We start from the raw sequence: 13,715 nt of genomic DNA, 5'->3' as shown, positions 1-13,715 counted from the left end.
GGAGATTCTGGGAGGAGCTCTCCACTGTTGCGAGTCCCCGGCCTTGCAACCATACTCGGGGTTCCCCCCAAGCCCCAGGCCTTTGCCTAGCAAAGGGCCTGATCTCACGGACAATGTATGGGGCAGGAGCCGAAAAGTGGTGAATGACTCCGAATTTTATTTCAGCAAGCAGCATTTTTATATCTTTAGTGCCGTAGGTACATTTTTGGTTACGTGGGTGAAGGACGGGTAAAAATCAAGACACCTGGGTACTAAGACCACCCCAACTCCGCCTACTCTCCTCCCCTTCTCTTCCCGAGCTAACCCGAAGCTCCCTGTGGGCAGGCAGTCCAGGCAAAGTTCCATGTGCTCTGGCAAGCCCAGACAGAGAGCCAGAAGTTCCATGTGCTCAAGCAGGTCCGGGCAAAGACCTGGAATTGCTAGGGAGGCAACAAAGGTGAGACCCCTCCTCCTGGCTCCACCCATATCTCAGGGCCCTGAGTTTATCTCAGCAGGCCCCTGGGCGTGGAGGTCCGAGGAGGGCAGGGCTCGGCTCTAACTCAGCCAGTAACACTCCACCATCCAATCAGAGGGGCCCCAGGGGCAGAGAGTTCTGATGAGATATGAGTTCCAGGACTGATATTTCCTCTAGGTTGAAGAGGTTAATGGAGTGTAATGGAAAAGTCAAGAGGAGTGGAGCTGGGTGGGGAATGAAGACATTGCTGTCTGCAGTTTATTATCAGATTAATTTGGAACAACCAGGAGTATGCTGGTAAATGTTTAACAACCAGGTCTCAAAAAAATATACACAGGACACACTCTATGTTTAATCTTCATTGTCAACATTTTCTCCATCACTTTCTTAAGTTTAGACAATCAACTAAAAAAAAAAAGTCAAGTCTTGATCTGTATCATTTGATTATTTCTGAAATGCAAACGCTCACACTGGAGATTTAAGCCAGTCCCAACTGGCTCCAGCATAATGCTGGGAACAACTCAGTAACACTATCCATTTAGTCCCTCTTCCTTTGGCTATTCTGCAGGAGACCTTGAGGAATTTTTCTGGGTAATTATAAGCCCAGTTCCACACAATTTTTGAAAAGGAAAGCAAGACAGTAACCAATGGCAATTTCACGAAAGATCCTTTGAGCGTGAAATTCTCAAACACTTTTGTGAGAATTTAGAGGACCCCCTCCTCAAACAGATAAAGGAATGGGTTCTGTGGGAGGCAGAGTCAGCAAAATCCAAGGCAGCAAGGCACTATTCCTAGCCTCTGTAATAATAAAGAAAAACAGAAATAGAAGTAGAAACAAGAGTCATGTTCTGATCCTCCCTCCTCCAGGCCCATGTACCTAGGTCTTCTACTTTCCCCTGCAGTCTTGGCTCCCCTTAGTGAAGATCTTTTCAACATCTGGTTTCACGCAACTTCTGCTCCTTCAGCAGCTGCCCGGCCAGACGCCAAGAATAAATTCTTCACTGTTGCTCGGAGCCAAAAGGGTCCAAGTGGCATGAGCCTGACTGCTGAAGGAAGCAGTCAGTTGTTACTCTGGTTCCCAGACAACCTCTCAAAGTCAATTCTGAAAAAACAAACTGACCCCTAGGTGAGCAAAAGTAGAAGGTGCTCTCAGCTCCACCTTCATCCAGGAACCATCTTGAAAATTCAGGTGCCTTTCTGTCAACATCCCAATCCTTAAGGACACAGCCGTTATCTAGCCCGGGTATGCTGATCTCTTTTTAATATTATCACCTGGTCAGAAATCTTTCCTAAATTGTGTGAAAGCCCAGGTGAATTTAGAAGTAAATTATATCAAACATTTGCAGTATATCAGTCCACCTGGGCAGACAGAAACTAAGTGCTGTGAGGCTTGCTGCCTAGTAAACAACTCTAATTTATCCTGCCTATATCTTGTCTGTACATAGTTGATTGCATCTTGTCTCATCCAATTAGACTGTGAGATCCTTGAGAGCAGGGACTGTCTTTTGCCTTTCTTTAGCACAGAGCCTGGCACATAGTAGGCATTTAATAAATGTTTGCTGACTGCCAATCCTGCTGACGACTACAAAACGGCCAAACAATACACCCTACACCTATCAGAACTTCCAAGATGTGCCAAGATCTCCTGAATGCAGCTTCGGGGTAGGGGGCAGGGAATGGAAGGGCAGTGGGGCTATACCCTCCTCAAAGTGATTGTGGCCAGATAACAGACTGCAACAAAAACTTATGCAATGAAGGGAGACGCCTTCAACCATCATAGAAGACTGTCCAAGTTTAAAACAAACATTTTGGCAGTCCAGACCCAGAAAATCCATCACAACTAATGCTTTTACAAAGCGTCATCCCTATCCCCCAAAAGATTCTCCCAGGGTTTTCAGAATACCTTTTATAGTATGAGAAGCAAAACCCATTTGCTGGAATCACTACAGCAGCAGAGCATTCTTATAACAAGCGAGTGCAAAAAAAAAAAAATTCCATCCAGGGCAAACTTAGGATTCTGGCAATTCAACAGGAGAAGGTTTTCACGAGCCATCTTTTTTGACCCAGCCATAATTCTAAAAGGCCGCTATTGACTCCTTGTGAACCTGATATCTACAACGGTTGTAGAAGAAAAACATTCTAGTGCCCGGAGAAAAGTTCGCCATTTTCTTGCCAGCCTGTGAGCCTGAGAAAAGTGCCAGACCTAAAAGTTTCGAAAAACAAAACAAGACAAGACAAAACACCTTTCCTGATCTGTTTAAACCGGTCATCTCTTTCTGCAACAAGAATAGAACTAACTAACCCAGTAGAGACTGTGGCTTAAAATTGGAATGCTGAAACAACCCGAAGAGGTAGAGAATGGATTCCAGTAGAGTTACTTTAATATTTTATTTGCATTTACTTGTTGTTTCGGTTGAATGGATGACAACATAAGTGTTATCTTTGTGTTTTGGAAACATGTTGAAACCTAGACCTGCTTAATACAAAAGGGAGAGCACTTAATTAAATGGGAGTCATTTTAAAAATGTAATGTAATAGGGGCAGCTGGGTGGCACAGTGAGTAGAACACCAGCCCTGGAGTCAGGAGGACCTGAGTTTAAATCCGGCCTCAGACACTTGACACACTTACTAGCTGTGTGACCTTGGGCAAGTCACTTAACCCTAATTGCCCTGCCTTCCCCCCATACAAAAAAAGAAAAATAGGAAAAAAAATGTAATGTAAGTAATAGGAATTTTTCAGTAATGACACTTCTCTGAATTACCCAATTGATCACTGGTCACAGGTCTGTCTTCATTTTCCTGGTCTATTCATTTATGGAGAGAAAAACTGGAAAAAACTATAATGTAAAAATACTAAAAGGTCTGTTTGCTATTCTATGTTGCACTGATAATAAAAAAGGAATAGATTTGTAACTCAAAAGCAAATCGGATATAATTCTTTTTAATTTGTGATGGACCTGAGTTTTAACTTTTTATCTGTCAAAATATCCAATAATGGGACCTTGGGGACCCATTTGATCTTTTTCCTTCTCTTTCTGAACTCCTCCTTGATCCCTACGAATGGACTTCTTTCCGAGATACAGGGAAATTTCTTGATTGATACTGGAGTAACATTCCATGCTTTTTTGTGATTTCTGACCCTAAGTCTGCATAACAGCCAAGAATGTAGGTGCTGTAGACACTGAAGAAAAGCTTTTTTTCCCTCCTTTTATCTCAGTATACCTTTCTTACTCTCTGAAAATCCTATTATGATTTTACTGGGAAGGGCCTTCCAGTATAAATTAAAGGCTATCCCTTTCTTACTCTCTGAAAATCCTATTATGATTTTACTGGGAAAGGCCTTCCAGTATAAATTAAAGGCTATCCCTTTCTTACTTTCTGAAAATCCTATTATGATTTTACTGGGAAAGGCCTTCCAGTATAAATTAAAGGCTATCCCTTTCTTACTCTCTGAAAATCCTATTATGATTTTACTGGGAAGGGCCTTCCAGTATAAATTAAAGGCTACGATACCAAGTAACTCTCATGTTCCTACCTTGGTGACTGCACTAATCTGGGTATTCAACTACACCTAGTTCTCATAGGAATAGGAACTGCTGAGTTAGATCAGGCAGTTTTTTCTGATGAAAAGGACTTGTGTATTCAGGCCTTTTGAAAGAAGGCAGTCCTGAGTAAAACCTGGAATCTTCCGTTTCTCTGCCGTCCAGCGCTCTCTTTCACAACGGCCAGTGGAAGGCATTAGATGGGTCATCAGCGACCTTAGAGCTCAAGACATCTTTGCACCCAGGAAATTGCTCCTACTTTGCCTACAGTGAAACTGGAGAAAACCAATCGCGACGCCCAGAGTCTGGGCCTCATCAGTGACCGTTATTCCCAGCTAACTCTGCCAAATCCAGCCTGGGGGATTCCTGAGACTTCTCTAACTGCGAAATGTCTTCTGTATCCCCAGAACTCACTTGCTTTCCAGTTTGATTCAGTTCAGGCGACCTAGGCCAGGCTTCCTTAGGGGTTCTGTGGCAGCCTCTCTGAACAGCCAAGCCTCGCATGGGACTCTACAAGCCTGGTCCTGAGAAGTCTGTCACTAGGTAGTGTGTAGACAGCATCCTCGTTGCTAATGTCCATCAGAAAACCATGCTAGAGTCTCTGTTTCTCCCTCCCAAATGGTCATACGGACCTGTGGTAGAGCCTTCAGAGTTCATATTGGTATGATCAGCCGCAGCTGGACACGCTGTACACCAACCCCCGACATCGTGATGTCATTCTTCGAGCAAACAGCCGCAACAGTGCATTATCTTGCCTGTTTGGGACATAAAGCTTCTAAATGCAAATTATGGTTCCGCTAAATTATAGTTACCTGAATTGGTCATATTCTTTCTAAGAGACTAAAAATCCTTAGCACTGAGAGAATTTGGATCATAGACGACATCTTCTCTTTCCCCAGCCGGAAAACAAGAAGGAGAGGAAGTGCAGAAGCAGCTCTCTGCTGCAGTGCATAGATCTCAGCTCCTGGAGTCAAGAGGACCTGAGTTCAAATCCAGCCTCAGACACTTAAAACCTAGCCATGTTACCCTGGGCAAGTCACTTAACCTCAATCTACCTTAATCTCTTCCATGGGGATAACACCACCTATCTCCCCGGATTGTTATGAGGATCAGATAAGCTAATATTTTTTTGTAAATGCTACTACCTTTGTTATTATTTTTTTTTGGAGGTGGGGGGAGGCAGGGCAATTGGGGTTAAGTGACTGGCCCAAGGTCACACAGCTAGTAAGTATGCCAAGTATCTGAGGTGGGATTTGAACTCAGGTCCTCCTGACTCCAGGGCCGGTGCTTTACTCACCACCATTGTCACCATTAATAATGACCCAGAGATCCAGGGGATCTCTTCCAGTGAATGCTTACTCTAGTGCCTCCTTGAACCTTGTTGCTGGGACTTCTCCTTTCTCTCAGGTCAGTAGGTACCCTGGCTCTGCTGGTTAATGTAACTCTCTCTCCTTTCTACCATCCCTTTCTTTTCCCCACCTGTCTCTACTCAAGGATGCTCCATCTGAAGAAGCAATAATCCAGGATGGAAGCCACCTGCACCCTGGTGCCCTTGGGAAATCGCCCGATGGCCACCTGATTGAGTCTAATTCTCTCATGCACCACAAAAGAGAAGGTGTTTGGTGCTACTATTTGCCAGCAATACAATCTTGGGAAACTTATCCCTGTTGTAATGATTATCCTACTATACCCAAGGGTCCTTGGCCTTTCTCCCCTTACCAAATAGACTTGGTTGATTTACCTCCAACAGAATTAGCCACCTCAATCCAGGCATATTGATTGCATCGCCATAACCAAATTTGTAAGCCTTGTCTCCAAAGAAGTTAAAGTGATATTATCTGTTCTGCAAAAGGACCAAATTGTGACCCCCAGCCAGCCTCTTGTGTTCATGCTTCATGCTACAAATTCACTACGGTACCTCTGGATCAAATGAGAAACACCAGCCACAGAGATGCACTGCCCCCAGACTCTCTGATGTCCCAGTATGCTGGGGGCCTATGATATCTGTTTAGTGGGCAGGCACCCAATGAGAAAGTTTACTGAGCTCTTTGAAGAAAGGTGAATTTCCAGCCTTAAATAGAACCTAAAACCATATCAATGAACTCTGTGAGGAAGCTACGGGAATGTGTATAAAACAAGAAAAATCTTTGTGAATCCTAAACCCGAACCCAAAGTAATTAGGAAATCAGCTCCCAGAGATGCATCTCTCTCCTCCCTCTGCCAAACTGGAAGTTGTAATTTCTATGACAGTCATTAAAGGGAATAGCTTGTAAAGCTTACTTTCACAGCAGAGAAGTGATTTGTAGGGCAAATTAATAGGAATAGACGCTATAATTTACATCGTGCTTTAAGATCTTCTAAGCACTTTACAAATATGATCTCATCTGATCCAACAACCCTGGGAGGGAGGTGCCATGATCATCCCCATTTTACAGATGAGGGAACTAAGGCAGACAGAGGTTAAGCGACTTGCCCAGGGTCACACAGCTAGTAAGTCTGAAACTGGATTTGAACTCAGGTCCTCCTGACTCCAGGGCCGGTGCTCTACTCACTGCGCCACCCAGCTGCCCCTGCTCAGTAGTTTTTCAATGCTGTCTGACTCTTTGTGACCCCGTTTGGGGTTTTCTTGGCAAAGATAATGGAGTGGTTTGCCAATTCCTTCTCCAGTGGATTAAGGCAAAAAGAAGCTAAGTGTCTTGCCCAGGATTACACAGCTAGTAAGTGTCATCTGGATTTGAACTCAGGTCTTCCTGACTCCAACCCCAGTCCTCTATCCACTGAACTGCCATATTCATGCATTAGATTGTGTTTTTATTGTTCCACACCCCATTGTCTCAATGACCCCCTTCCCTCTCATGACCTGAAGCCACAATTATAAAGGGTGTGCTGGTAAATGTTTAACAACCCATTCTCCTCCCCCGCCCAAAAAAAGCACTTTGAAGTCTAATCTGCATTGTTAATGTTTTCTCCATCACTTTCTTAAGTCCAGAAGACCAACAAAACAGTACATCAAGCCATGATTTGTAGTGTTTGCTCATTGCAGGTGTAAAAGCTCACACTCAAAAATTTAACAATAGGTCCTTATGAGAAGTGGGTGCCAGCTCCAGTACATCCCTGAATTTGTGGTCCGACAAATGTAAAGAGCCCATAATAAGGAGAAAATAGAATTTGAACAAGTATGTTTGAGCAAGATGTGAGGATTTCAGATATCCTCAAAAGGGGGAAGTGATAAAGTTGTAAAAAGCTGTGATTCTTAACTGAGCCATAGGCAGGAACCCAAACTGTCATTTTAATCTAGGGAGGCCATTTGTCCTAACTACACAAAACGTTATTGCTAATAAGAGTGTGAAATAATTTAGGAAACAAGGTTCGCCTTCTTTAATGTTCCTGGATCCTCTGAAAGTTGTAAATCGTTTTAACTGATAACATACTTACATCCATGTGGACATATAAAAACCTCTGTGCGACACTTACTCTTTAGAAAAGGAATTCTAAATTTTGGTCTCTTGGTCTCTCTTCCTTGCAGCTGCAGAAAGGACTTGTTCCTGTGCATCATTCTCCATGTTACTGGCTGATTTCTTTAACTGTACATACTGAGTGAAGAGAATTTTAGAGGAGGCGCTAGCACCTGGGAAGACTGAGAAAGACATCCTGCAGGTTGCCTTTGAGCTGGGTCTTGAAGAAGCTAGGAAAACAAAGAGGCTTAAGTGAGAAGAGAGAGCTCTCCAGGCATGGGGAACAATCAAATGGGAGGAACAACTACCAGTGTAGCTGGACCGTAGAGTTCCTAGAGCAGAGTAAGGTAGTGGTTGTTGCTTGTCCTTCATTTTCAAAGAGGACCAATGATATCACAGGTGATGTTCTGACTTGTGTGTGAAATGGATTTAAGGGAGACCATTGCACAAAGTCACTCTCTCTTCCTTAGTCATCAAAGTCCAGTAGAGTGAAGGAAGTCAAGATGATTGGCAATGGCCCAAGATGCAGCGAATGACCTTGGCATGTTGGATGTCTGACCAAGCTCTAAAGGCTCTGCAGCACCTGCTTCAGCCACCTTCATGGCCATTGGAACAAATTGTTCTCATCCTCCCAGGGGAAGTCTTCACGAGCTTGGGGTAGACATCCTCCTGACTCACCAATGGGCTTGAGGCCTGTTGGCTACCCTCAACTTGGTTTAGCCCATCTGCCCACATAGTTTTACTGGGGTGTGGCCACTGAGCACGCTACAGCTTCTTGGAGCCACAGGTGAGAGTTGGGTGGTTCAGGTGGATACCGAAGGTAGAAGAGCAGCCCTGAAAAGGACTTGGCGAGCCCTCCCACCAGAATACCCCATTTAAAGCAAGAAGGCTTGACAGGTAGGAAGGGGGCAAGTTATGAAGTGCTTTAAATGTTAAATAGGAGTTTATATTTGATCCTGGAGCTACCAGAGCTCACTGAGGTGGGGGGAGAGGCTAACATAACCAAACTTTAGGAAAGGCGCTTTAGCAGCTGAGTGGAGGATAGACTGAAGTAGGGAGAACAACCAGAAAGCTCCTGCAATAGCCCAGGTGTGAGGTGATGAGGGACTGAATTAGGTTGTTAACTGTGGGGGGGGAGGGGGGGAACTTGTGAAAGTAGCGATGAGACGACTTGGCAGCAGATTTGATGTGCGGAGCGAAGGAGTGAGGAACCTCGAGTGGCACTGAGGTTTCAAGCTTGAGCCACTGGGAGGTTGGTGGTACCTCACATAGTACCAGAAGAGGAGAGGGTTGAGGAAAGATAATGAGTTCTATTTTGAACATGTTGAGTTTGAGATGCCTACAGGACATCAAGTTCAAGATGTCCAAGATGTTGGTCTAGCTCAGGTGGGAGATTAAAGTTAGATCTGTAGATCTGGGAATCACCTGAGTAGGGATGTTCACTTGTTTGGTTGGTTTTCAGCTGTGTTCCACTCTTCATGATCCCACTTGGGGTTTTCATGGCAAAGAGACCGGAGTAGTTTGCCATTTCCTTTTCCAGCTCATTTTACAGATGAGGAAACTGAGGCAAACAGGGTTAAGTGACTTGCTCAGAGTCACACAGCCAGTAAGTGTCTTAAGTCAGATTTGAACTTGGGTCTTTCTGACTCCAGTCCTGGCACTCTGTCCGTTGCTCCACCTAGGTGCCAGCATAGGGATGCTAACCCTCATTTGTATAAAAACTTTAGGTTTAAAAAATAATTTCCTCACATCTGTATGAAGTAGTGACGCAGGTATACCTGACAGGGTACAGGCTCTGGAAACCCCCTTGAACTTCCTGGAATTTCCCCACTTGATCTGGCATTCTCCTGAGGCTAGAACCCATACCCAATTCTCTGTAACCCTTAATCTAGCCCAGCCCTTCATTATCTATTACCTCTGGATTGTCTCCAGCTACTTCCCACCCTGGATCTTATCAAAACCCCATTCTCTTGGGTTACTAGCAGACCTCTAGTCAACCCAGCCCACGGCCCCTCCCATCAAGATCCTCCCTAGACCCCTCCTCCAATCATCCCAGACTACTTGGCCAACCTTAGATCCCTCCCACAGTCTTTCTGTACATAAGATCCATCTCAGCCTCCATTAAAGTGCTCAGATTCAATGTGGCCCGCTTGCATTAGTGTTACAAATGGTCAGATTCCTTAAGAGTAGATGTTAATAAACTTTGTTTTCCTTTGGCTGAAAGAAGGCTTGGGTCAAATTCATTCAGGCAGGACCCACACGTCAGGATTTCAGGGCCCCAGCACCCAACTCACTCATGTTGTGCAGATGATGAAACTGAATTTCAGAGGTGTTGAAGGATTTCCCCAAGGACACACAAGTAATAAGTAGAAAGGTCAAAAATTCTATTTTATGTCTCCCTAAGTCAGATCCAGTTTTATTCCTACTATTTCACGGTTAGGAACTCGGGAGATATTTGTTGGATTGAATTCCCAGATTTCTGGAATCTCCTCTGTTTTGGGGGTTGGGAGGGGGAAAGGGAGTGCAGAGGTAGGGATGAACGGGCAGGAATGCATTGATATTTCTTATGCTGTTTCCTCTCCTAAAGCCAGACTTTTCTCCCCAGTGGTCTCATGCCTACCCTTCTAGACCCACACCCAGACAAAGAAAACAAAACCTTAGTATCCTTAGAGCAGATGCTACCCCTGACAAGAATTCTAAAGGTCTAGCTTAACAGCTTAATGTAGTGGCAAAATCAAGGTGTTTAAAAGTCAGAGGATCTAGTTCTGTTATTCACCACTTGTGGTAATTCACTTCGTCTCTGTAAGATGTGTGTGGGCTACCTAATACAGATATGGATATACTCACATGTGGCATAGATACATCCCTGAGGCAGCTGGTGGGGAAGTAGAGCTCTGGGCCTGCTAAATATGGCCTCGGACATTTATTTTTTTTTAACTGTGTGACCTTGGGCAAGTCACTTAACCTGTTTGCCTCATTTTTCAACTGTAAATTGGGGATAATAACAACACCTACCACCTGGAGTTGTGAGAACCTAATGAAACAATATTTGTAAAAAGCATATAGCACAGTGCCTAGCATACAGTAGGCACTATATAAATGCTTATTCCCCTTCCCTTCCCATCTGATCTGAAATCTAGCCCATCCATACCCTTGGAGAGACTGAGAAGGGAGGCTGAAGGGGGGATATGTCTGAAGAATTGCTCCCCTCCTTACCTATCTCCAAGAGCGGTAGCGGGCTACAAATGTCATCTTCTACCCCTCAAATATCGGTAGTCTAGGGGCAGGATGTTTTGGGGTTCAGGATAAAAGCCTCGCCAAGTCTAGCTCCCTCCCACCAAACTCTGATTACACAAGACTATCATAGTTAATTAACCTCTTTATCAAAAGAAACAGTTAATGGAGAAATTGGAGAAAATATACATAATAGATGATAGAATAATTTAAAATAAATGTTTCTCTAGGTTGGAAGCCCTTAGAATCAAGTTCATTTTGGGGACTATGTCCCTACATATCTGTAGTTACAGGGAGATCTCCTGTTCCCTGGACTAAAGTTCATATTTCTTTCTCTCCAATGCCTCTCTCTCTCTCTCTCTCTCTCTCTCTCTCTCTCTCTCTCTCTCTCTCTCTCTCTCTCTCTCTCTCTCTCTCTCCCCCTCTGGCAGAGGATACTTTTAATAGACAGCCAAAATATTAAAAGATAGTAATGATGAACACAAAGAATATTCATTCTTCATTAAGTTATTGCCATCAAACAACCGCTGGAGCACAAAACACATGTTTCTTTAACCTTTCACAATGACCTCAGTTATTTTCTATTGTCTAGGACACAAAGGTAAATATTTTCATTACCTATTAAAGATTCCAATTAGACATAAATGATGCTGTCTCAAAGTAAAAGTCTATCCAACATTCTCAATAAATGATTGCGCTGTTGAGGTTTCCTAGTTTTCACAGGCAAATTTTAGTTTGCTCCACTATGTAATTAACTCATTTTTAAAATCAAACACCTCTCTTGAAGTCCTACGACTATATGAACTGCTATTTCCTTTCCGCATGCCAAATCCATCATTACTGACTCAGAAGTATCTCAGCCAACCAAAAGTCATATATGCACACACAGAGAATACAGCATAGTCACAGAGGGCACTTCAGGGTATTGTCTTCCCTCTAGTAAATGGACGTGTTATAACCTTTCTGGAACTCTATTTCTCCTTCTCTGAAATGAGGAGACTAGATGTTATTTAAGAGTCTCTTCTTCTAAATTTAGGCTCCCATAATCTTGTGAGACCCAGTCTTCTTGCCGTTAAGTGGGACTTAAAGACCAGAAGGAAGAGAAAATAGGAGGACTTGGGAGTGAGGGAGAACAGTTCATTAGAAAGCATCATGGCAAGAGATCAGAGCAGTAGCCGGAGCTCATCACTGACTTGTTATGTGACCTTGATGGAGAAGTATTCTGAATGAACTATCAGGAATTCGTCTTTGTAAAATCCCTCTTTAGGCTGTATATTACAATATATATAGGGGTGTATGGGTTATTCAGGAAGGATTGGCCCTTTTGGTGGGAGGGCTTGCCAAGTCCTTTTCAGGCCTGCTCATCCGCCTTTGGTATCCACCAGATTCACCCTACCCTCACCTGTGGCTCTAAGAAGTTGTAGCATGCACAGTGGCCACACCCCAGGAAACCACCCGGACAGATTGTGCTTCTTAAACTGTGGGTCACGACCCCATGGGATCCAGAAAAGTTTGGCAACAGTAAAAGGTTTTCTGAATGTTCAATGACCAAAATGAATTCCAAATCAAGTGTGTAATGAATCCGAGGTGTTTCTGGCAGTGCTTGCCCCTTGTTACATCAAGCAATTTCACGGCAGCCTTGGTTCTTAATGCAAAGCATTCGAACTCTGCACTGCACATGCCCTCAGGCCACGCCATGCCAACAAGCTGCTGCTGAAACACAAAAAGGGGTCAAGAGTGGAAAAAGCTTGAGAAGCCCTGGGCTAAACCAGGTTCAGAATAACCACAGGCCTCAAGCCATCCCTGAGTTAGGAGGATATGTACTACCCTAAGCGTGTGAAGACTTCCCCTGGTGGAATGGGGGGTGGGGATGAGAACACTTTGTTTCAGTGGCCATGGAGGCAGCTGAAGCAGGCATTGTAGAGTACTTCGAGTTAGAGTGAGGGTGGAGGTGGGGGGCAGCCAGGTGGTGTGGTGTGGTGTGGTGTGGTGGATAGAGCCCTGGGCCTAGAAGAAGACTCATCCTCCCGAGTTCAAATCTAGCCTCAGACACTAGCTATGTGACCCTGGGCAAATCACTTAACCGTTTGCCTCAGTTTCTTCATCTGTAAAATGAGCTGCAAAAGGAAATTGCAAACCAGCCCAGTATCTCCGCCAAGAAAACCCCAAATGAGATCACGAAGAGCAGGACATGACTGAAATGATTGACGAACAACAAACAAAAGTGCCAGGCACTTTACAGACCCCTGGGGATACACAGAAAAACAAGACGGTCCTGATCTCAAAGAGGTCATAGTCTCATGGGTGAGACAACATACAGACAATTATGTAGAAGATACAGGAAGGATAAATTGGAGATAATCAACAGAGGAAAGATATGTAGCATTAAGGTAAAACCAGAAAGACTTTTTTTGTGTGTGTAAAAGATAGGATTTTGGCTGGGACTTAAAAGAAAGTGGGGGAAGCCAAGAGGCAGAGATGAGGAAGGAGAAAATTTCAAGTTTGGAGGTCAGCCAGTGAAAATGCGTAGAGTTGGACAGAGTGTCTTGTCTGAAGAACATCAAGGGGGCCAGTGCCACTGGATGGTCTGGTATGTGGTAGGGGGCAGGGAGGAGAAACCTGAAAAAGTGTCAAAGAGATTTTAAAAGATAGGATGAATTTCTGCCCCTTTGGATTTTTTTTTCCTAAGCAGAGATGTCTTAAATTAGTATTATTTCATTAGTAAATTTGCTTCTGTTAGACTCATGCCCAAAATGTGTTCTTGCTGTTGAACATTCTTCCAGACCCCATTTGGGACTTTCTTAGCAAAGATACTGGAGTGGTCTTTCTCCAGCTCATTTTACAAATGAGGAAACTGAGGCAAACAGGGTTAAGTGACTTGCTCAGGGTCACACCACTGGTAAGTATGTGAGGCCAGAATTGAATTCAGGAAGACTTGTCTTCCTGCCTCCAGGCCCAGCACTCAATCCACCGTGTCACCTAGCTGCCCAAAATGCAGAGTACTGATTTTTTTTTTCCACGTTGGGCAAA

The sequence above is a fragment of the Trichosurus vulpecula genome, chromosome 3, assembly GCF_011100635.1.
Source record: "Trichosurus vulpecula isolate mTriVul1 chromosome 3, mTriVul1.pri, whole genome shotgun sequence".
Taxonomy (NCBI): Eukaryota; Metazoa; Chordata; class Mammalia; order Diprotodontia; family Phalangeridae; genus Trichosurus; species Trichosurus vulpecula.
This window is presented reverse-complemented; position numbering follows the sequence as displayed.